This window comes from Xenopus tropicalis, chromosome 9 (assembly GCF_000004195.4).
Source record: "Xenopus tropicalis strain Nigerian chromosome 9, UCB_Xtro_10.0, whole genome shotgun sequence".
Taxonomy (NCBI): Eukaryota; Metazoa; Chordata; class Amphibia; order Anura; family Pipidae; genus Xenopus; species Xenopus tropicalis.
In genome coordinates this window covers 84,622,581-84,646,641 of record NC_030685.2, presented here as the reverse complement: position 1 = coordinate 84,646,641, position 24,061 = coordinate 84,622,581, and the positions used below count along the sequence as shown (strand labels likewise).

At 42.3% G+C, this 24,061-nt stretch overlaps 1 protein-coding gene across 2 annotated transcripts in view; it reads left to right on the top strand.

Moving 5' to 3' along the window:
* mgat5 (alpha-1,6-mannosylglycoprotein 6-beta-N-acetylglucosaminyltransferase) overlaps positions 1 to 24,061 on the top strand; it is a 91,515-nt gene that overhangs the window by 4,806 nt on the left and 62,648 nt on the right.

Below are 24,061 nucleotides of genomic sequence, written 5' to 3'. Positions count from 1 at the left end.
ATCTCCGGCTACTGAGCACTAACGCTCTCGCCATTTGGCTTTTTGTCCCCATTACAGATACTCGTGTGTGTGTGGGACCCTCTCTGCGCTGCTGCCGGGGGGCCTCCTCTCCCTGTTATTGTACAATAAAGCTGAATACGTAGAGAATTGATACAGATCATTAAAGTTGTGCGGTGAGGGTTTTGCTGTGATCCAAGCCTGTGATTGGTTACATCGATTCCTGTATTATTCTCAAAAAAAAAAGTGAGCAAAGGTGATTTTTATGGGATTTCCCCAGTTATTTCCGGCTGCAGGTAGTGGGTTATTAAGTGTAATTTCCCCGTTCCTTTCTGCCGGGAAAACTGCAGCCCAGTCTTGTTTTATGGCAGTTGTCAGACCTGTTGTCCGTGGAGCCCAGCAGGTTTTTACAAATCAAGTATCTTTTTAGATTTCTGCAGCGTTAAGTACAGAAATGCTGAATCTAACAATCTGTAGTCAGTTTTACACTTATATAGTGCAGTGTATTTCTCAGGGACAGTGTGGATGTGTCTCTTTTATTTCTCTGAAAGAGCATTAGTGGGTACAGGTCCTGCCTGAGCAGCCACATTCTGTCTAATACTTATTGTAAGCAGCAGTCCTGCCCTGCTTTATGGCTGAGATTCTAGCTATCTGTATAACAGAGCATTCTGTCACAGTGGCACAGATCCTATCTGATCCCCCCATTGTAAGCAGCAGTCCTGCCCTGCTTTATGGCTGAGATTCTAGCTATCTGTATAACAGAGCATTCTGTCACAGTGGCACAGATCCTATCTGATCCCCCCATTGTAAGCAGCAGTCCTGCCCTGCTTTATGGCTGAGATTCTAGCTATCTGTATAACAGAGCATTCTGTCACAGTGGCACAGATCCTATCTGATCCCCCCATTGTAAGCAGCAGTCCTGCCCTGCTTTATGGCTGAGATTCTAGCTATCTGTATAACAGAGCATTCTGTCACAGTGGCACAGATCCTATATGATCCCCCCCATTGTAAGCAGCAGTCCTGCCCTGCTTTATGGCTGAGATTCTAGCTATCTGTATAACAGAGCATTCTGTCACAGTGGCACAGATCCTATCTGATCCCCCCCCCCATTGTAAGCAGCAGTCCTGCCCTGCTTTATGGCTGAGATTCTAGCTATCTGTATAACAGAGCATTCTGTCACAGTGGCACAGATCCTATCTGATCCCTGTAAGCAGCAGTCCTGCCCTGCTTTATGGCTGAGATTCTAGCTATCTGTATAACAGAGCATTCTGTCACAGTGGCACAGATCCTATCTGATCCCCCCATTGTAAGCAGCAGTCCTGCCCTGCTTTATGGCTGAGATTCTAGCTATCTGTATAACAGAGCATTCTGTCACAGAGGCACAGATCCTATCTGATCCCCCCATTGTAAGCAGCAGTCCTGCCCTGCTTTATGGCTGAGATTCTAGCTATCTGTATAACAGAGCATTCTGTCACAGTGGCACAGATCCTATCTGATCCCCCCATTGGAAACAGCAGTCCTGCCCTGCTTTATGGCTGAGATTCTAGCTATCTGTATAACAGAGCATTCAGTCACAGTGGCACAGATCCTATCTGATCCCCCCATTGTAAGCAGCAGTCCTGCCCTGCTTTATGGCTGAGATTCTAGCTATCTGTATAACAGAACATTCTGTCACAGTGGCACAGATCCTATCTGATCCCCCCATTGTAAGCAGCAGTCCTGCCCTGCTTTATGGCTGAGATTCTAGATAATTTGCTCAGACAAAGGAGAAGCACCTAAGGAATATATGTATATATGTGGTGAATGTTTCTATTAAACAATTTTCATTATGAATTATGAAAAGTGAAACGACTTAACGCTCATTAGGAGGTTAGTCATTTCTTTTAATGACTGGTTCTAGAGTGTGAGATCAGATTCCCATTGAAGTGTTAGTAAATAGCTTTGTCTCATTATGAGCAAGTGATAATTTGAGACCTGTCACTCACTTCCCCTACATTCTAGAGATGGGAGACTCTGTATTGTGTTGTACAGTTGCCTATTCCCAGAACTAATTGCGCAGTGTGCAGTATTGGTCATTATAAAATATCTTTAGAGACTTTACTTGCCCTTTAAAAACTCCTGATCTGCATTGTAATATATTTTTACAAACTGATTCTTATTTCAATAGTTTAAACACAGTGGGGGTCATTTATAAACACTGGGCAGATTGGCACCTGGGCAGCCAATCAGATGATTGCTTTCAGTGTCCAACCTGCAGCTGGCTGGAAAAAAAAATCTAAGCTCTGATTGGTTGCTAAGGGTAACTGCCCAGGTGCAGATTTGCTCAGTGGTTATGAATTAGCCCCAATATTATCCCTGCTTGTGAATGTGCTGTTCCTGCAGCCTAAGGGCCCATTTCCCAGCATTCTCTGCTCCTTTTCAATCTAGGATTAAAGGAGAAGGAAAGCTGCAGAGGCAGTTTATTCCCAGTTGATTAGCCACAATCGTGCAGGCTAGAATGCTAGATTTATTCTGTAGATTGCTTTGCCATGCCCGAGTAAACAGCCCTAGCAGCTCTCTCTCTTTGTTGAAAGGGGTGGGTTCACTTTTAAGTAAACTTTTTATAGAATGACCAATTTTAACCAACTTATCAATTGGTCTTCATTATTTATTTGTTATAGTTTTCGAATTATTCTTCTAACTACATGCAGCTTTCAACTGGGGGTCACTGACCCCGGCAGCCATCTATCGATGTGTGAGGCTGCAATTTTATTGTTATTGTTACTTTTCATTACTTATTTTTCTATTTGGGCTCTGGTCTATTTATATATCTGTCTTTCAATTTAACCACTCCCTGATCGCTAAGGTAATTTGGACCCTAGCAACCAGACAGCTGCTAAAACTTGAAAGCTGCTTAACAAAAATTGAAATACCTAAAAAAAAACTACAAATAATAAACAATGAAGACCAATTGCAAACTGTCTTGGAATATCACTCTCTACATTATACTAAAAGTTAAGGTGAACGACTTCTTTAGGATAGCAGCTGCCATATTAGCTTGGTGTGATGTAATTTCCCTTTCCTGCAGTCTTTGGCTGGATCGTAGTTCTGGGCTCAGATTACAGCAGGGAGGGGAGGGGGGAAGAGGAAGAAGGGAGGGGAGGGAGAGAGGAGCAAGCTGAGAATGCTTAAGCCTGTGTCCTAGAGGTTTGAACTGAGAGAAGGAAGTCTGATACAGGAGCCCATGTGTACACAATAGAAGGAAAGAAATACAGTGTTCCTTAAGACAGAGGACTCAGAGCAGCATTACTGCAAGTTTTTATTGGTGTATTTACATAGACCTACCAAATAAAACTAACTTTATTTTAACTACTGCTCTACCCTACCACTGGGGTTTATGGCACATCTGACTTTCATTGTTCAAGGGGGGATGTAAGTCCAAAAATAAAATGAAATAATATTCCTCCGTCAGATATTATTCTGGATGATGCCTTGCCCTATGCATTGGCCAACAGGCCCTAAGTTTGTTCTAGAAAATCCAAATTTGCAGCCTGATTACAAGAACCATTCTGGTACCAAATGACGGCTTTCTCTTTGTGTGTTTGTTGAGACTCCGGCCCCCCAGCCTGAGAAGCACCGGGCTGTATAGATCTCATCTTTTCCCGTTTATATTCTACAGAGAGATGGTTTCTTCTCTTGCAACATGGAAGGTGCATTTCATATAAATCTGTGTGCGAATCACAGACTTTGACAGCAGATAAAAATCTCTTGGTCTTGCTGTCTGCCCAGTCCCCCCGGGGGGAACAAGATTCTGCCTCCCTCAGGGTACATCGACTCGCTGTCAGAGATTAAAATCAGCGTTAGTGTATAAAAAGGCTATTGTCCCCAAAATCTTGCTGGTTATTACAGGGGAATCCCTATGTGCCATAGTTTTATGGTATCTCTCTGTACAGGCTATGAGCAAACTTAGGGGGCTGTTCCTGCTGAATTGTGCTTAGTACAGGGGAATCCCTATGTGCCATAGTTTTATGGTATCTCTCTGTACAGGCTATGAGCAAACTTAGGGGGCTGTTCCTGCTGAATTGTGCTTAGTAAAGGGGAATTCCTATGTGCCATAGTTTTATGGTATCTTTCTGTACAGGCTATGAGCAAACTTAGGGGGCTGTTCCTGCTGAATTGTGCTTAGTACAGGGGAATTCCTATGTGCCATAGTTTTATGGTATCTCTCTGTACAGGCTATGGGCAAACTTAGGGGGCTGTTCCTGCTGAATTGTGCTTAGTACAGGGGAATCCCTATGTGCCATAGTTTTATGGTATCTCTCTGTACAGGCTATGGGCAAACTTAGGGGGCTGTTCCTGCTGAATTGTGCTTAGTACAGGGGAATTCCTATGTGCCATAGTTTTATGGTATCTCTCTGTACAGGCTATGGGCAAACTTAGGGGGCTGTTCCTGCTGAATTGTGCTTAGTATAGGGGAATCCCTATGTGCCATAGTTTTATGGTATCTCTCTGTACAGGCTATGAGCAAACTTAGGGGGCTGTTCCTGCTGAATTGTGCTTAGTACAGGGGAATCCCTATGCTGCCATAGTTTTATGGTATCTCTCTGTACAGGCTATAAGCAAACTTAGGGGGCTGTTCCTGCTGAATTGTGCTTAGTACAGGGGAATCCCTATGTGCCATAGTTTTATGGTATCTCTCTGTACAGGCTATGAGCAAACTTAGGGGGCTGTTCCTGCTGAATTGTGCTTAGTACAGGGGAATCCCTATGTGCCATAGTTTTATGTCACTACACCCTGGTCATATACAATATATTGATGATGTTTCCAATTATCGTTGTCATTGTAATGTTACTGGAAGTGGGGTACCGCAGCATTATATTTCAGTACATACACTACGCTTTTATTTGCAGCGTTACTGGTCCTTTAACCGCTCTAGCCGTGCCAGGGTTGGGTGGACAGATCCCGTGTCTGCACTTTGTGTCTATATTTATTGGTGTAGAAAGGTAAATACGCATCTTTATGTGTTTCCATTCTTATGTTAAGGTCAAGGAAAGTGATATTTATATATACACAATAGGGCCCCTACAGAGAGTGGGTGGTGTGATTCCTCAAGGGCCCGATTATATATATATATTACTTATTTATATAACTCTGACATATTCTGCATTGCTTTTTAGAAATTATACATCATTGCCATCATTCCCTTCCCAGCAGAGCTTACAGTCTAAGGCCCCCATCAGTCCCTGCCTAAGGTCCCTATCACATTCCCATCAGTCCCTGCCCCAGTGAGCTTACAATCTAAGGCCCCTATCACATTCCCATCAGTCCCTGCCCCAGTGAGCTTACAATCTAAGGTCCCTATCACATTCCCATCAGTCCCTGCCCCAGCGAGCTTACAATCTAAGGTCCCTATCACATTCCCATCAGCCCCTGCCCCAGTGAGCTTACAATCTAAGGTCCCTATCACTTTCCCATCAGTTCCTGCCCCAGTGAGCTTACAATCTAAGGTCCCTATCACATTCCCATCAGTCCCTGCCCCAGTGATCTTACAATCTAAGGTCCCTATCCCATTCCCATCAGCCCCTGCCCCAGTGAGCTTACAATCTAAGGTCCCTATCACTTTCCCATCAGTCCCTGCCCCAGTGGAGCTTACAATCTAAGGTCCCTATCACATTCCCATCAGTCCCTGCCCCAGTGAGCTTACAATCTAAGGTCCCTATCACATTCCCATCAGTCCCTACCCCAGTGGAGCTTACAATCCAAGGTCCCTATCACATTCCCATCAGTCCCTGCCCCAGTGAGTTTACAATCCAAGGTCCCTATCACATTCCCATCAGTCCCTGCCCCAGTGAGCTTACAATCTAAGGTCCCTATCCCATTCCCATCAGTCCCTGCCCCAGTGAGCTTACACTCTAAGGTCCCTATCACATTCCCATCAGTCCCTGCCCCAGTGAGCTTACAATCTAAGGTCCCCATCAGTCCCTGCCCCAGCAGAGTTTACAATCTAAGGTTTTTTTTATAGCAGGATTATTTCAATTGATTATTGTCTCTTTAATGACACCATCAGGCCGGGCCCAGGCTATAAAAATACAACAATCGTAACACGTGTGAATGGGAAGTTCTGGGTGTGGGTTGGAATTTTTCCCACACACTTATCAGTTATCATTCAGTCTGTTGTGAAATCAGTCAAAGTGAAGAAAGTTATTGTTGCAATAAACTTTAGCTGTCATTGGACCTTGCCCTTAAAGGTGATGTAAACTCCGAAATTGTGGTTAAACAGTTATTTGTAAATGTAATTACTAATAAAATAAGGTTTGTTATTTTTGCACTGCTGGTTCTGACTCTTGAAACTATGTAGCAGAAGCCAGCTTTGCTTGGTGCTTCCCAGGTCCACTGTAACTTGGACCTGGGGAAAATGTTATTTGTAAAGTGAGGATGTGGTGCTGCAAATATATCTGCAGTGTGTATGTAAGTAATTCATGATGCCAGTGCCACAGTATCCCTTTCTATACCCCCTTTTGTTACTGGGTGCTACAGGGTACTATGGGTGCCAGCTGTAAGCAATCGCACCATTAGAGCAAAGCTAAGTGGCACAGACAGAGAAACAAGATATTTGTGTGAAAATGAAATTTTTCCCTGTTCTCTTGGAGAATGCGCTCATCTGTGCGCTCATTGCCCCTTGGCCGGGAACTGCCCCTACTGGTTTTACCAGCCCGGTGCTGGGCACTTAATGGCTAAGTATTTACTAGGAGAGGAAACCCAACAGAACCAAGCCTGACACTAAATCCAAAATAAAATTAGTCTGTCAGTAGGGCTGCTCCTGCATACAGTTTTACTTTTATTTGCTGGGTCTCCCCCACCCACTGTGCTGCACTTGCACTTGTATCCGCTCCCACCCTGCACTGCAGCGTTTCCGCCTGCCTCACCCTCAGCCTCTTATCAGACTCTTCCTTCCCTTGCAAATAATCTGACCCACCTACACAGTGACTTCTGTCCCACCCTTACAGTATTCTCATATATTGCTTTCCCAGCAGTCTCTCCCACGTGGCATGTGTTCTATAGAGGTCTCTCAGGTGATAGAGTTTCCCTAGAAAATCACAGAATACCCTGTTATACAGAATCTCAGCCATAAAGCAGGGCAGGACTGCTGCTTACAATGGGGGGGGATCAGATAGGATCTGTGCCACTGTGACAGAATGCTCTGTTATACAGATAGCTAGAATCTCAGCCATAAAGCAGGGCAGGACTGCTGCTTACAATGGGGGGATCAGATAGGATCTGTGCCACTGTGACAGAATGCTCTGTTATACAGATAGCTAGAATCTCAGCCATAAAGCAGGGCAGGACTGCTGCTTACAATGGGGGGGATCAGATAGGATCTGTGCCACTGTGACAGAATGCTCTGTTATACAGATAGCTAGAATCTCAGCCATAAAGCAGGGTAGGACTGCTGCTCACAATGGGGGGGGGGGGATCAGATAGGATCTGTGCCCCTGTGACAGAATGCTCTGTTATACAGATAGCTAGAATCTCAGCCATAAAGCAGGGCAGGACTGCTGCTTACAATGGGGGGGATCAGATAGGATCTGTGCCACTGTGACAGAATGCTCTGTTATACAGATAGCTAGAATCTCAGCCATAAAGCAGGGCAGGACTGCTGCTTACAATGGGGGGGATCAGATAGGATCTGTGCCACTGTGACAGAATGCTCTGTTATACAGATAGCTAGAATCTCAGCCATAAAGCAGGGCAGGACTGCTGCTTACAATGGGGGGGATCAGATAGGATCTGTGCCACTGTGACAGAATGCTCTGTTATACAGATAGCTAGAATCTCAGCCATAAAGCAGGGCAGGACTGCTGCTTACAATGGGGGGATCAGATAGGATCTGTGCCACTGTGACAGAATGCTCTGTTATACAGATAGCTAGAATCTCAGCCATAAAGCAGGGCAGGACTGCTGCTTACAATGGGGGGATCATATAGGATCTGTGCCACTGTGACAGAATGCTCTGTTATACAGATAGCTAGAATCTCAGCCATAAAGCAGGGCAGGGCTGCTGCTTACAATGGGGGGATCAGATAGGATCTGTGTCACTGTGACAGAATGCTCTGTTATACAGATAGCTAGAATCTCAGCCATAAAGCAGGGCAGGACTGCTGCTTACAATGGGGGGGATCAGATAGGATCTGTGCCACTGTGACAGAATGCTCTGTTATACAGATAGCTAGAATGTCAGCCATAAAGCAGGGCAGGACTGCTGCTTACAATGGGGGGGATCAGATAGGATCTGTGCCACTGTGACAGAATGCTCTGTTATACAGATAGCTAGAATCTCAGCCATAAAGCAGGGTACAACAGTAGGCATGCTAGTTTAGCCACATCTATACAAGTCCTCTTTTAGAACCTGGCACTTAGCAGTATTTCCATTTTTAGCCATTTAGAGAGATGCTTAAAGTAAAGTATACCATGCTAGCTGTATTATTTCTCCCACACCAGATCCCGTGCATCTGTAACAGAAGCCGCAGTTGCCGGCGTGGCATTGAATCTGATGCCTTTGTCTCCCTCGCGGGCGGGCAGGGAAGGGCAAGGGTAGAGGGCAGTACGGCCTTTAAAGGGCAGACTAACCAGCTGCTGTTTCTCAAGGTCGGTTTGTGTGCGGGCGCAGGGGGTGAAATCGACGCAAAGGGAATATTTTACACGGTGGATTTTGTTCCGTGTGATAATGTGCTGAGCTCAGCTGCCCCCGGCCCCTTGTATCTAGATACTCCGAGGGTATCATTCCTTTCTTGCCAATTGTCTGCGCCGGGGAACAGCTGGGGGCCCATAACCTTCTGCCATTCGCTTCTGCTATTAACATTAACTTGTGTGGGAACTGCCGGAAACATTTAAAGGGGAAGTAAACCTTTACATTATAGATGGATCTGTTTTAAAGGGCTTGTTCACCTCTGAGTTAACTCTTAGTATGATGGAGAGACTTATATTGCAATTGGTCTTCATTTTTTTTTTATTTTTTTTTTTTTTAATAATTTCAGTTTTTGTTCAGCCGCTCCCCTTTTAGGAGTTTCAGCAGCTGTTTGGTTGCTAGGGTCTAAAGTACCATAGCAACCAGGGTTTTAAATGAAAGACTGATATTGGAATAGGAGATTTACTTGAATAGAAAAATAAGTACTAAAAAGTAGCAATAAAACAGAGCAATAGTTTTTGGCTGCTGGGGTCAGTGACCCCCATTTGAAAGCTGGAAAAAGTCAGAAGAAGGAGGTAAATAATTCAAAAACTATAAATAATAAAGACCAATTAAAAAGTTGCTTAGAATTGGTAAACCTACCGCTTTAAGCTATTTTCCAGCTGATTATTTTTATAAAGCCACAGACCCAAGTGTTAATCCACATTACAGACTGATTTATAATATTATTTCCCATAGTGTCCCCTTTAAAAGGGGGGGAACTCCACCAATCTGCAATGAATGCACTAATAAATCACCAATAGTCTGTATTTTAGGTTTCTTTGTACAGTTGTTTATATAGTTAAGAATTTATTTCTGACTTCCTTATCCACTTGACTCCAGCCTGAGGCAGGAATGGATAATGCCCCACCGGCACGCGGGGTGACTGGGTTTTTGGGAGTAGAACAGCATGTCGGGGTGAGGAAACACACTAATAAATATATGATTTATAGCTCCGCAACTATAACTCATATAAGGGATAGAAATGTGGGAAATAGTATTATTAACCAGTGCGTTTGTGTCCGTGATACTTCCCCTTTAAACACATAATAGTTCAGTTTTTGCTGATTTGCCCTTTTATTGGAAAGGCAGTGTTATAGTTTATATTATAGTATAAATGTTTGTAGTAGCCTTGCCCCACATTCCACAATCCTTTATTTAGAAACCCCAGGTCCCACGCACTTGCAGCCACTCCAGGGTTCAGTGGGGTGCCCTGCGTTACTAGGCAATTGCCCAGCACAGTTTGTGCCCGATTTTTGATGAAGTGCGTAGTGTTAATTTTGAAGCATTGGCTGCAGTTACAGTGCTGGGATTCTGGGGGAAAATGATGCATTATGGGAAAATGCCTATGCCTTGTGTACCCTAGGCCTCAAGGTGGCCATACACTGTAAGATCTGCTCGACCGGCAGTCATAGGCTCCGTCGGATATTAATGAGCCAATGCGGTCCCTGATCCAACGGAAAATCAAACCTGCCTGATCGAGAACTGGCGAATTTTAGGTGAGCTATCGGTCGGGTAGGCCCATCGGGGGTGCCCATACACGGGCAGATAAGCTGCCGAATCAGTCTGAAGGACCTGAATCAGGAGCTGAAATCTGCCCCTTTATGGACAGCTTTAGGCTTACGGGCAGCTTTAGGCTTACGGGCAGCTTTAGGCTTACGGGCAGCTTTAGGCTTACGGGCACCTTTAGGCTCATGGGGCACCTTTAGGCTCATGGGGCACCTTTAGGCTCATGGGCACCTTTAGGCTTAAGGCACATGGGATGTTTACGCTCCTGTCAATAAGTTCTGCCAGAAAAGTTGGGGGCAACTTCCATAAAATGTAGTGATGGGCTCCTTGGCAGGATTTGGGCGCTTCGGTGCCAGCGGAGGATAAGTTTCACAAGAATCGCTTTATCTCGTTGATGTCAGTGCTATAAAATAAGGCTCGTACACTCAATGAATAATTTAGCGGCCTGGAAGAGAGAAGAAGAATAAATAAACAAGAATAAATAAATCAATCACGCGGCCCAGACTGCGGCGCTAATGGAAGAGGAGTTACAGGCGCATGTTTGGCTGAATCAAAGATAAACAAGATCATAAAAAGTAAGGTGTTTATTATGGGGTGCTGTTAGCGTGCCGTGTGTATGAGGCGTAATGCACAATGGAATATGGGAAACCTCAGATTGTTCATTGGATTTACCTGTTTATTGCCAGGGCTGTAAATAAGCATGGAGTTAACTTTTAGTATTCCGAGACAATTTGCAATTGGTCTTTATTTTTTATTATTTATAGTTTTTTTTAATTATTTTACTTTTTGTTATGCAGTTCTCCAGTTTGGAATTGCAACAGTTATCTGGTTGCTAGGGTGCAATTTACCTTAGTAACCAGGGCGTGGTTTGAGAGATATATGAATAGTAGAGGGGCTGAATAGAAAGATAAGTTAGAGCACAGAGCAACGGCTGCCGGGGTCAGTGACCCCCATTTGAAAGCTAGAAAGAGTCAGAAGGAGAAGGTGAATAATTCAAAAACAATATAAAATAAAAAGTGAAGACCAATTGAAAAGTTACTCAGAATTGGCCATTCTATAACATATTAATGTTAACTTTATCTGAGTTTCTAGCAGCTTTTATGTATTTTGCAATCTGTGTGGGTTGGTTTCCCTGTTGATTTATATCAGGTTTTGAAGCGCAGTATATTATTTGCAGTTGGGCACCAACAGGGATAAAGTACAAGATTCTGTTTTATTATGTTTCTTATAATGGAATCTATCAGAGATCCAGAACTATCTGGATAAGGGGATTCTGGATAAAGAATTCCATACCTGTACTGAGATTTCACCATGGTGAAACTATATCCTTAGTGGGCCGGGTGGGGGGGCAGAGTGGGGTGGGCCAAAATCTGGACCCCTATATATCAGCTGGTTGCATTTATTAGTCACCCATTTGAAAGTAAAAAGCTGATTGGTTGGTTTGTGTTACAGGTATGGGATCACTTATCCAGAAACCCGTTACCCAGAAAGCTCCGAATTACGGAAAGTCTGTCTCCCATAGACTCCATTTTAATCAAATAATTCAGATTTTTAAAATGTATTCCTTTTTTCTCTGTAATAATAAAACAGTACCTTGTAATTGATCCCAACTAAGATATAATTACCCCTTATTGGGGCAGAACAGCCCTATTGGGTTTATTTAATGGTTAAATGATTCCCTTTTCTCTGTAATAATAAAACAGTACCTGTACTTGATCCCAACTAAGATATAATTACCCCTTATTGGGGGCAGAACAGCCCTGTTGGGTTTATTTAATGGTTAAATGATTCCCTTTTCTCTGTAATAATAAAACAGTACCTGTACTTGATCCCAACTAAGATATAATTACCCCTTATTGGGGGCAGAACAGCCCTATTGGGTTTGATTAATGGTTTATTGATTTTTTAGTAGACTTAAGGTATGGAGATCCAAATTACGGAAAGACCCCTTATCCGGAATACCCTTTGTCCCGAGCATTTTGGAAAATGGGCCCTATACCTGTACTACACCTGGGCATCTGTTATTGCATTGCTGTGTTAGTGCAGGGTTAATGCAGGGACTGGGCCCTTTTCCCTTTAATAAGTAATACTGGAGGCCGTTTCATGCTGTATCTTTGGGTTCCATGTGAATAGAAAGCACGGGGCTGCCATGGGCACCGGTCCAACCCCAAGAGGCATTTGCCCTTTAGCTTGTGATAAAGATCTTTTTGTGGCCGTATCCCCAGCGAGCACCGAGGCAAATCTGCTTTTCCCATTATTCCCCCCCGTCACGCTATCGCCTGGCTGCTCTTTTGTACCCCCTTTATTTCTCACACAGGATTATTTTTGTACCTCTCAGGCTCCGGTTCTCGCCTTATCTCCCTTTGTGTCTGGGAACACGGAACCGACAAGATTATTTTGCAAGTTCAAGGCTGGGGGCACACGTGGCCTTTTGTCTGTTTTTGCCTCAGACAGAACATGACAGAACTCGCCTGAATTTGCCACGAAAATTACACGTTTTGCCGCTGATTCTCTCCGGGGAGACAGGGCGCGTGTCATTTCTTTCATGTGATTCTAATTAGAGATGCACCAAAGGCAGGATTCGGTTAGGGATCCGGCCAAGATTCAACCCTTTTCCTCAGGATTCGACTGAAGGGTCCATAGTCAGTGATCTGACCTACAGCGACAGCAGGGGAGTCAGCTGATTATATTCCCCTGCAATAAAGAATGAAATAAAGGGGGAGGAGCCTGCAGCATAGAGGCGGGGCAGGCAATATATGATTGAATTACTTTAACTTTCCATTCAGCACTTCCTAGATATCACTTAGATTTTGGGGTGATACAAAGCTTGCCTTAATAATGTAAACCAGTGCTGTCCAACTGGCGGCCCGCGGCGGCCCGCGACCCCCCTCTGTGTGGCCCCCCACCTGTCTGGCTGCTTTGATGGCTTACCTTTGAGTAAGCATTAAATGGTATCAGTACTGAGATTAACTGCCCCCCTGCATGGTTCTCACCTCAGATTCAGGCTGTAATCCCCCTGTATTGTTTAAACATGTAATCCCCTGTTTTTTTCACACCTTTTAATACCTGCATTGTTCACCCCCTGCAGTGTTCCCACCTCAGGCTCAGACTGTAATCACTCCCATTGTTCACTTCTTCACACCTCAGACATAGGTACTGTAGGCAGAGTATGGCACATACAGCCAGCATAGGGCAGGTAGAGTATGGGACACACAGGCAGCATAGGTTAGGGAGGGTATGGCACACACAGGAAGGGTAGGGCAGGCAGAGTATGGCACACACAGTCAGGGTAGGGCAGGCAGAGTATGGCACACAGAGGCAGCATAGGGAAGGCAGAGTATGGCACACACAGGCAGGGTAGGACAGGCAGAGTATGGCACACACAGGCAGGATAGGACAGGCAGAGTGCTGCCTGTGTGTGCCATACTCTGCTTGCCCTATGCTACTTGTGGGAGGTGAACCTGGCAGGGGTTTGTTGTGGGAGTTTGTTAGCAGTTGGAAATAGCCATTAAATGGTCCGAAAGGTGTGTAATTATGTACTGGGGGTTGCTCTCCTATCCTATCTTAATGTGACATAATTCTTTCACATATGAATGATGGTTGATATCGCCACAGTAAGGACCAAGCATTTGGGATTTTGCTGTGCTACCAACATTGTGATAAAATAGGTGTGGTTTGAAGTGGGTGTGGTTTCAAAAAGGGGAGTGGACAAAACTGGCTTCCATTAGCGGCCCTCCACCATGTATGCTAGAGAATTTCCGGCCCTCGGCACCGTAGAAGTTGGACAGCACTGATGTAAACAAATGTATTTGTAGCTGTAATATTGGTGTGTAGGCGCCATCTCAGTGCATTGTGCCCGAGTCTGAGCTTTCAGCCAGCGCTACACATTAGAACTGCTTTCAGCTAACCTATTGTTTCTCCTACTCCCATGTAACTGGAGGAGTCCCAAGCCGGACTTGGATTTCTTACTATTGAGTGCTATTCTGATACCTACTGGGAGCTGCTATCTTGCTCCCTTCCCATTGTTCTGCTGATCGGCTGCTGGGGGTGAGGGGGGGGAGGATATCACTCCAACTTGCAGCGCAGCAGTAAAGTGTGCCTGAGTCTGAGCTTTCAGCCAGCGCTACACATTAGAACTGCTTTCAGCTAACCTATTGTTTCTCCTACTCCCATGTAACTGGAGGAGTCCCAAGCCGGACTTGGATTTCTTACTATTGAGTGCTATTCTGATACCTACTGGGAGCTGCTATCTTGCTCCCTTCCCATTGTTCTGCTGATCGGCTGCTGGGGGTGAGGGGAGGGGATATCACTCCAACTTGCAGCGCAGCAGTAAAGTGAGACTGAAGTTTACCAGAGCACAGGTCACATGGCTGTGGCACCCTGGGAAATGAAGAATATGGCTAGGCCCATGGGAAAACAGATTACAATGCAGGATTCTGCTGGAGAAGCTCTAGTAACTGATGGGTTTTGAAAAAAAATATGTTTTCCCATGACAGTATTCCATTCATTATAACAATATTATGATTTCTACAAATGATTGGGAAATGTTGACATGGAATATTTCCTGGAATAATAATAATTTTACTATATACCTGTATAAAGAATGAGGGACTGGGTAGAACTGTACTATATACCTGTATAAAGAATGAGGGACTGGGTAGAACTGTACTATATACCTGTATAAAGAATGAGGGACTGGGTAGAACTGTACTATATACCTGTATAAAGAATGAGGGACTGGGTAGAACTGTACTATATACCTGTATAAAGAATGAGGGACTGGGTAGAACTGTACTATATACCTGTATAAAGAATGAGGGACTGGGTAGAACTGTACTATATACCTGTATAAAGAATGAGGGACTGGGTAGAACTGTACTATATACCTGTATAAAGAATGAGGGACTGGGTAGAACTGTACTATATACCTGTATAAAGAATGAGGGACTGGGTAGAACTGTACTATATACCTGTATAAAGAATGAGGGACTGGGTAGAACTGTACTATATACCTGTATAAAGAATGAGGGACTGGGTAGAACTGTACTATATACCTGTATAAAGAATGAGGGACTGGGTAGAACTGTACTATATACCTGTATAAAGAATGAGGGACTGGGTAGAACTGTACTATATACCTGTATAAAGAATGAGGGACTGGGTAGAACTGTACTATATACCTGTATAAAGAATGAGGGACTGGGTAGAACTGTACTATATACCTGTATAAAGAATGAGGGACTGGGTACAACTGTACTATATACCTGTATAAAGAATGAGGGACTGGGTAGAACTGTACTATATACCTGTATAAAGAATGAGGGACTGGGTAGAACTGTACTATTTACCTGTATAAAGAATGAGGGACTGTAGAACTGGACTATATACCTGTATAAAGAATGAGGGACTGGGTAGAACTGGACTATATACCTGTATAAAGAATGAGGGACTGGGTAGAACTGTACTATATACCTGTATAAAGAATGAGGGACTGGGTAGAACTGTACTATATACCTGTATAAAGAATGAGGGACTGTAGAACTGGACTATATACCTGTATAAAGAATGAGGGACTGGGTAGAACTGGACTATATACCTGTATAAAGAATGAGGGACTGGGTAGAACTGGACTATATACCTGTATAAAGAATGAGGGACTGTAGAACTGGACTATATACCTGTATAAAGAATGAGGGACTGTAGAACTGGACTATATACCTGTATAAAGAATGAGGGACTGGGTAGAACTGGACTATATACCTGTATAAAGAATGAGGGACTGGGTAGAACTGTACTATTTACCTGTATAAAGAATGAGGGACTGTAGAACTGGACTATATACCTGTATAAAGAATGAGGGACTGGGTAGAACTGTACTATATACCTGTATAAAGAATGAGGGACTGTAGAACTGGACTATATACCTGTATAAAGAATGAGGGACTGGGTAGAACTGTACTATATACCTGTATAAAGAATGAGGGACTGTAGAACTGGACTATATACCTGTATAAAGAATGAGGGACTGGGTAGAACTGTACTATATACCTGTATAAAGAATTAGGGACTGGGTAGAACTGTACTATTTACCTGTATAAAGAATGAGGGACTGTAGAACTGGACTATATACCTGTATAAAGAATGAGGGACTGGGTAGAACTGTACTATATACCTGTATAAAGAATGAGGGACTGGGTAGAACTGTACTATATACCTGTATAAAGAATGAGGGACTGGGTAGAACTGTACTATATACCTGTATAAAGAATGAGGGACTGTAGAACTGTACTATTTACCTGTATAAAGAATGAGGGACTGGGTAGAACTGTACTATATACCTGTATAAAGAATGAGGGACTGGGTAGAACTGTACTATATACCTGTATAAAGAATGAGGGACTGGGTAGAACTGTACTATATACCTGTATAAAGAATGAGGGACTGGGTAGAACTGTACTATTTACCTGTATAAAGATTTATTGGCTTTGAGCTTTCCGCCATACCCTCTGTTTGGCATTCAGTCCTGATCCCTTTGCCAGACCCTGCTTTTTCCATCTTAGGAAGATATGTAGCATGTAGAATTGTAATGAGAAATGACTACATTCAATGATACCGCTCTATCTGTTCTTATCTCCCCCAGGCTGCAGGGTTGTAAAGCAATAATGATAGCAATATAGATAAGGGCTACTAATCATGATTTATTTTTTGCTATACAGCCAGCTGGGATCCTGGGCTAGACGGAAGTAGAATGAAAAATGAACCCAGTTAGGGTTATAAAAGAAACGTTAATTAACCAAGCTTTGTTTCATAGTTATCATGTATTAATATGTTTTCGGATGATACTTTTCTTTAATGATTTAATTTGTTGGATATGTACTTATGTGAACTTCGCATTTTGACTGATATCTCTGTAATAAAGATAGCTAGAATCTCAGCCATAAAGCAGGGCAGGACTGCTGCTTACAATGGGGGGGGATCAGATAGGATCTGTGCCACTGTGACAGAATGCTCTGTTATACAGATAGCTAGAATCTCAGCCATAAAGCAGGGCAGGACTGCTGCTTACAATGGGGGGGGATCAGATAGGATCTGTGCCACTGTGACAGAATGCTCTGTTATACAGAGCTAGAATCTCAGCCATAAAGCAGGGCAGGACTGCTGCTTACAATGGGGGGATCAGATAGGATCTGTGCCACTGTGACAGAATGCTCTGTTATACAGATAGCTAGAATCTCAGCCATAAAGCAGGGCAGGACTGCTGCTTACAATGGGGGGGATCAGATAGAGCATTCTGTCACAGTGGCACAGATCCTATCTGATCCCCCCCCATTGTAAGCAGCAGTCCTGCCCTGCTTTATGGCTGAGATTCTAGCTATCTGTATAACAGAGCATTCTGTCACAGTGGCACAGATCCTATCTGATCCCCCCATTGTAAGCAGCAGTCCTGCCCTGCTTTATGGCTGAGATTCTAGCTATCTGTATAACAGAGCATTCTGTCACAGTGGCACAGATCCTATCTGATCCCCCCATTGTAAGCAGCAGTCCTGCCCTGCTTTATGGCTGAGATTCTAGCTATCTGTATAACAGAGCATTCTGTCACAGTGGCACAGATCCTATCTGATCCCCCCCCCATTGTAAGCAGCAGTCCTGCCCTGCTTTATGGCTGAGATTCTAGCTATCTGTATAACAGAGCATTCTGTCACAGTGGCACAGATCCTGTTATACAGATAGCTAGAATCTCAGCCATAAAGCAGGGCAGGACTGCTGCTTACAATGGGGGGGATCAGATAGGATCTGTGCCACTGTGACAGAATGCTCTGTTATACAGATAGCTAGAATCTCAGCCATAAAGCAGGGCAGGACTTACAATGGAAATTACATGGGATCTTAAAGATACTTTTTTCATCAGTTAATATATGGTTTCTGGTGTTGGATTATTATTAAGACCCTCTGCCTGGTTGCTGGGGAAAGCACAAACCTAGCAACCAGATAACAGTTACAGACTTTCTAGACTGCAGAGCTACAGAACAGGAGAGTTGTCCTATTCAGAAATGAAAGAATAAAAGGCATACTTACTCGGGGCCTAAAAATAATATAAACTAGAGGTTATAAATCCCATAAATCTAATAATCCAATACATCCTATAAACCCTCTCACAGAGATGGAGACTTTTCCAGTTGTGTACTCTGCATAACACAATAATTTATGAGGAGAGCGTACTGTTCTTAACTCTTAGCAATTGAATACAACTTCATTAGTTGTAGTATTAGGTGTAGTTGTAGTTATAGTTTTTACTATATGTATACTTCCTTATTGGGATATATCAATTTATTATAGTAAAATATTGCTCTATATTTTTGGTGAAGCAAAATTTCTTAATGATACAGCTTGACTATGTTCAATCAATCCTTAGATGGATGCGACCCCTAGGATCTCAGTAGTGTCAGTTTATACGCGTTTTGCACGTTTTCAACGCGTGATTAGTATACGGGTATAAATATACGTGTACATAACAAATTTCTTAACCAACAATATTAAATTATATTATATCATATTTTATCATATGTTGACCAATACTGAATGTATAAGTTTTCAACGGCTGTTATTATTTGTACTGCAGATTATTTTTCTGCATAATGTAAATATTAATGTTTGAAAATATTTTAATGCCTTTATTTGGCTATAATGTTTAAAAAATCCCAATAAAAATGATTGAAACTAAAAATAATATAAACTAGCATGAATAATGCGAATGGATATTTCCAAAATAACTTTTTAGTAAATACGACTGTATTGTTTTCACGCTCTCACACCGAGCTACAGAGAACGTAAATGAGGACAAATGAGGGGGGATGTGACTCTCTCCCCCCCGTGAGTGATTATAATAATATAAAGGATGAATATAAATAGCCCCGGGGTATTGTGTGCATGGTTAGTAGGGAGGCGGCGGGGCCCCGGGATGCAAATAGCTGCTACCTGAGCGCTCTAATGGCGCCGGCGAGCTGCTAAATTACCGTCAATAACTGAAAACACTTAGTAAAATGTCAGGGAGGGAGAGTCGAGGAAATGTCAAGATGCAAAAGGTTGATTTTGTTGGAGAGAAGCCACACAGCCGGGGTACGGGGGGGCTATAGATCACTTTCCTGCCCCCGCCGGTGGGATTAACCCACTGTAGAGCCGCACAGGGGCCGAGGAGCCGAATAAAGTGGGGCGGCCAAATGATTAATGATGAATATCTGCTGCACATTATAGTGTCTCGCGGGGCGGGTAGGGACGGTGGGCAATTACAGACCTGGCTAATAGGGTCTTGTTGCCAATGGAAACCCATTAAAGGGGTTGTTCACCTTTTGAGTTAACCTTTAGTATTATGTAGAGAGACAATTTGCAGTTGGTCTTCATTTTTTTTTTTTTTAATATTTGTAGTGTTTTAGTTATTAAATTTTCAGTTCAGGAGCTCTTCATCTGGAGTTTCAGCAGTTATTTGGTTGCTAGGGTCCAAGATACCTTAGCAACCAGAGAGGGGTTTGGACAGGAGACTGGTATATGAATAGGAGTGGGACTGAATAGAAATGAAAGTTTACAAAAAGTGACAATAGCAATAAAATTGGAGCCTCACAGAGCAATGGTTTTTGGCTGCCGGGGTCACTGACCCCCATTTGAAGAAGAAGGTAAAAAAATTCATAAACTATAACAAATAAATAAAGGAAGACCAATTGAAAGGTTGCTCAAAAGAGGTCATTCTCCATACTAAAAGTTAGCTTAAAGGTGAACCACCCCTTTAATAATGATATAGGATTGTGGATAATTTGGCAAATTTTATTTGATTATTAAACTTTCCAGGGTGCAAAGGGAACGTTTTCTGCCCCCAGTGAGACTGTAATTAGAGGGGCAAGGCCTGCTGCCTGATAAGCAGTGCATTCTGGGAATGCGCATATCTTTATCACTCACCGGCAGTGGGCTGCTGTGTGCCTGCATCACACCTGGTGAGCTTCCTGGTCACATGACAGGGGGCGGGGCTACGCTCCGATACCTTTATATAAAGGTATCACATAGAGAACTAGAAATAAACTGTATTTTGCTATTTGCTATAATTTTACATTAGGCATGACCTTTAAAACTATAAACTACAACTCCCAGCATCCCCCGCTCAGTTCGCAGGTCTTTCTGTAAATGTGTTTCTCAAGCTAATGTTTTTATTTTTGCATTGGGATTTGCGCACTTAAAGCCCCGGAGGCAGCGTGCGTTTAACATCTTATTTAGGAAATGTTCCACTTTGGGACCTCGGGGGGTTATTTCACTGTTAAGTAATTGTTAGTAATTAGTAAGGCAGTGCTGCTTATGGATCTGCCTCCCTGCACACCTGAGCCCACAGAAAGCCAGCTTTGGGCTGTGCAAACAGAGCGGCCGCAGCTACAGTCTGTATTTCATTGTGGTATGGGCCCCTCGCAGGGCAGCGGTCAATTTTTGGATAAGGGGTCTTTCCAAAATTTGGATCTCCATGCCTTAAATCTGCTAAAAATCATTTATATCTTAAATAAACACAATAGGACTGTTCTGCCCCCAATAAGGGGTAATTATATCTTAGTTGGGATCAAGTACAGGTACTGTTTTATTATTACAGAGAAAAGGGAATCATTTAACCATGAAATAAACCCAATAGGGCTGTTCTGCCCCAATAAGGGGTAATTATATCTTAGTTGGGATCAAGTACAGGTACTGTTTTATTATTACAGAGAAAAGGGAATCATTTAACCATTAAATAAACCCAATAGGGCTGTTCTGCCCCCAATAAGGGGTAATTATATCTTAGTTGGGATCAAGTACAGGTACTGTTTTATTATTACAGAGAAAAGGGAATCATTTAACCATGAAATAAACCCAATAGGGCTGTTCTGCCCCCAATAAGGGGTAATTATATCTTAGTTGGGATCAAGTACAGGTACTGTTTTATTATTACAGAGAAAAGGGAATCATTTAACCATTAAATAAACCCAATAGGGCTGTTCTGCCCCAATAAGGGGTAATTATATCTTAGTTGGGATCAAGTACAGGTACTGTTTTATTATTACAGAGAAAAGGGAATCATTTAACCATGAAATAAACCCAATAGGGCTGTTCTGCCCCAATAAGGGGTAATTATATCTTAGTTGGGATCAAGTACAGGTACTGTTTTATTATTACAGAGAAAAGGGAATCATTTAACCATTAAATAAACCCAATAGGGCTGTTCTGCCCCCAATAAGGGGTAATTATATCTTAGTTGGGATCAAGTACAGGTACTGTTTTATTATTACAGAGAAAAGGGAATCATTTAACCATGAAATAAACCCAATAGGGCTGTTCTGCCCCAATAAGGGGTAATTATATCTTAGTTGGGATCAAGTACAGGTACTGTTTTATTATTACAGAGAAAAGGGAATCATTTAACCATTAAATAAACCCAATAGGGCTGTTCTGCCCCAATAAGGGGTAATTATATCTTAGTTGGGATCAAGTACAGGTACTGTTTTATTATTACAGAGAAAAGGGAATCATTTAACCATTAAATAAACCCAATAGGGCTGTTCTGCCCCAATAAGGGGTAATTATATCTTAGTTGGGATCAAGTACAGGTACTGTTTTATTATTACAGAGAAAAGGGAATCATTTAACCATTAAATAAACCCAATAGGGCTGTTCTGCCCCAATAAGGGGTAATTATATCTTAGTTGGGATCAAGTACAGGTACTGTTTTATTATTACAGAGAAAAGGGAATCATTTAACCATGAAATAAACCCAATAGGGCTGTTCTGCCCCAATAAGGGGTAATTATATCTTAGTTGGGATCAAGTACAGGTACTGTTTTATTATTACAGAGAAAAGGGAATCATTTAACCATTAAATAAACCCAATAGGGCTGTTCTGCCCCCAATAAGGGGTAATTATATCTTAGTTGGGATCAAGTACAGGTACTGTTTTATTATTACAGAGAAAAGGGAATCATTTAACCATTAAATAAACCCAATAGGGCTGTTCTGCCCCAATAAGGGGTAATTATATCTTAGTTGGGATCAAGTACAGGTACTGTTTTATTATTACAGAGAAAAGGGAATCATAGAATAAAAAGTAACAATAAAACTGGAGCCTCACAGAGCAACAGATTTTTGGCTGCCAGGGTCAGTGACCCCCATTTGAAAGAAGCAGAAGAGAAAGAAAAATAATTCTAAAACTATAAAAAATAAATTAACGCCAATTGCAAAGTTGCTGGAAACAGGCCATTCTATAACATACAAAACGTTAACTTAGAGGTGAACCACCCCTTTAAAGGATTCTTTAGTACACTTTAAATTACAGAAGGATCACTTATCCAGAAAACCCAAGGCCCCAAGCATTCTGGATAAGAGGTCCCATACATGCACTGTCTTGCTTTTTGCGCTTGCTATGCTTGATGTTTGCTTTCTAATAGTAGGCCAGTCCCATCTGATTGGTTGTTATAACATTGAAACCGTTTACCAACGAGATTCTTAAGGGTGATCTTCCAGTCGAGCCACATTGCATTTGTGTCTGTGGGTAAATTATCAGTTGTCGGCATTTTTGGTTAAAGGTAAACTCCACCCAAATACTATTTTTTGCACAGTGAAAGAAAATATCATTCTAAGCAACCAGGGGTGGTTTTCCCTTAGGTCTGGGTACTTGAACCTCTCCTCTACTGGTTACGCCCTACACTTCTTTGTTTAAAGGGGAACTCCACCCAAAAACCTTTTTTTATGCCTAATGAAAGTAATTGTTTTCAAATCCGTAAGCAACTTTCCACTATGCATTGGTTTTTAATGGTTTTATAGTTATTTGTAAATATAATTGCTACTGAAATGAGTACAGGTGTGGGATCCATTATCCGGAAACCTGTTATCCAGAAAAGTCTGAATTGTGGGAAGGCCATCTCCCATAGACTACATTATAAGAAAACAATTCTAATTTTTAAAAATGAACTTCATCCCAACTAAGATTTAATTACTCCTTATTGGGGGTAGAACAGCCCTATTGGGTTTATTTAATGGTTAAATGATTCCCTTTTCTCTGTAATAATAAAACAGTACCTGTACTTGATCCCAACTAAGATATAATTACCCCTTATTGGGGCAGAACAGCCCTATTGGGTTTATTTAATGGTTAAATGATTCCCTTTTCTCTGTAATAATAAAACAGTACCTGTACTTGATCCCAACTAAGATATAATTACCCCTTATTGGGGCAGAACAGCCCTATTGGGTTTATTTAATGGTTAAATGATTCCCTTTTCTCTGTAATAATAAAACAGTACCTGTACTTGATCCCAACTAAGATATAATTACCCCTTATTGGGGCAGAACAGCCCTATTGGGTTTATTTCATGGTTAAATGATTCCCTTTTCTCTGTAATAATAAAACCGTACCTGTACTTGATCCCAACTAAGATATAATTACCCCTTATTGGGGGCAGAACAGCCCTATTGGGTTTATTTAATGGTTAAATGATTCCCTTTTCTCTGTAATAATAAAACAGTACCTGTACTTGATCCCAACTAAGATATAATTACCCCTTATTGGGGGCAGAACAGCCCTATTGGGTTTATTTAATGGTTAAATGATTCCCTTTTCTCTGTAATAATAAAACAGTACCTGTACTTGATCCCAACTAAGATATAATTACCCCTTATTGGGGGCAGAACAGCCCTATTGGGTTTATTTAATGGTTAAATGATTCCCTTTTCTCTGTAATAATAAAACAGTACCTGTACTTGATCCCAACTAAGATATAATTACCCCTTATTGGGGGCAGAACAGCCCTATTGGGTTTATTTAATGGTTAAGTGATTCCCTTTTCTCTGTAA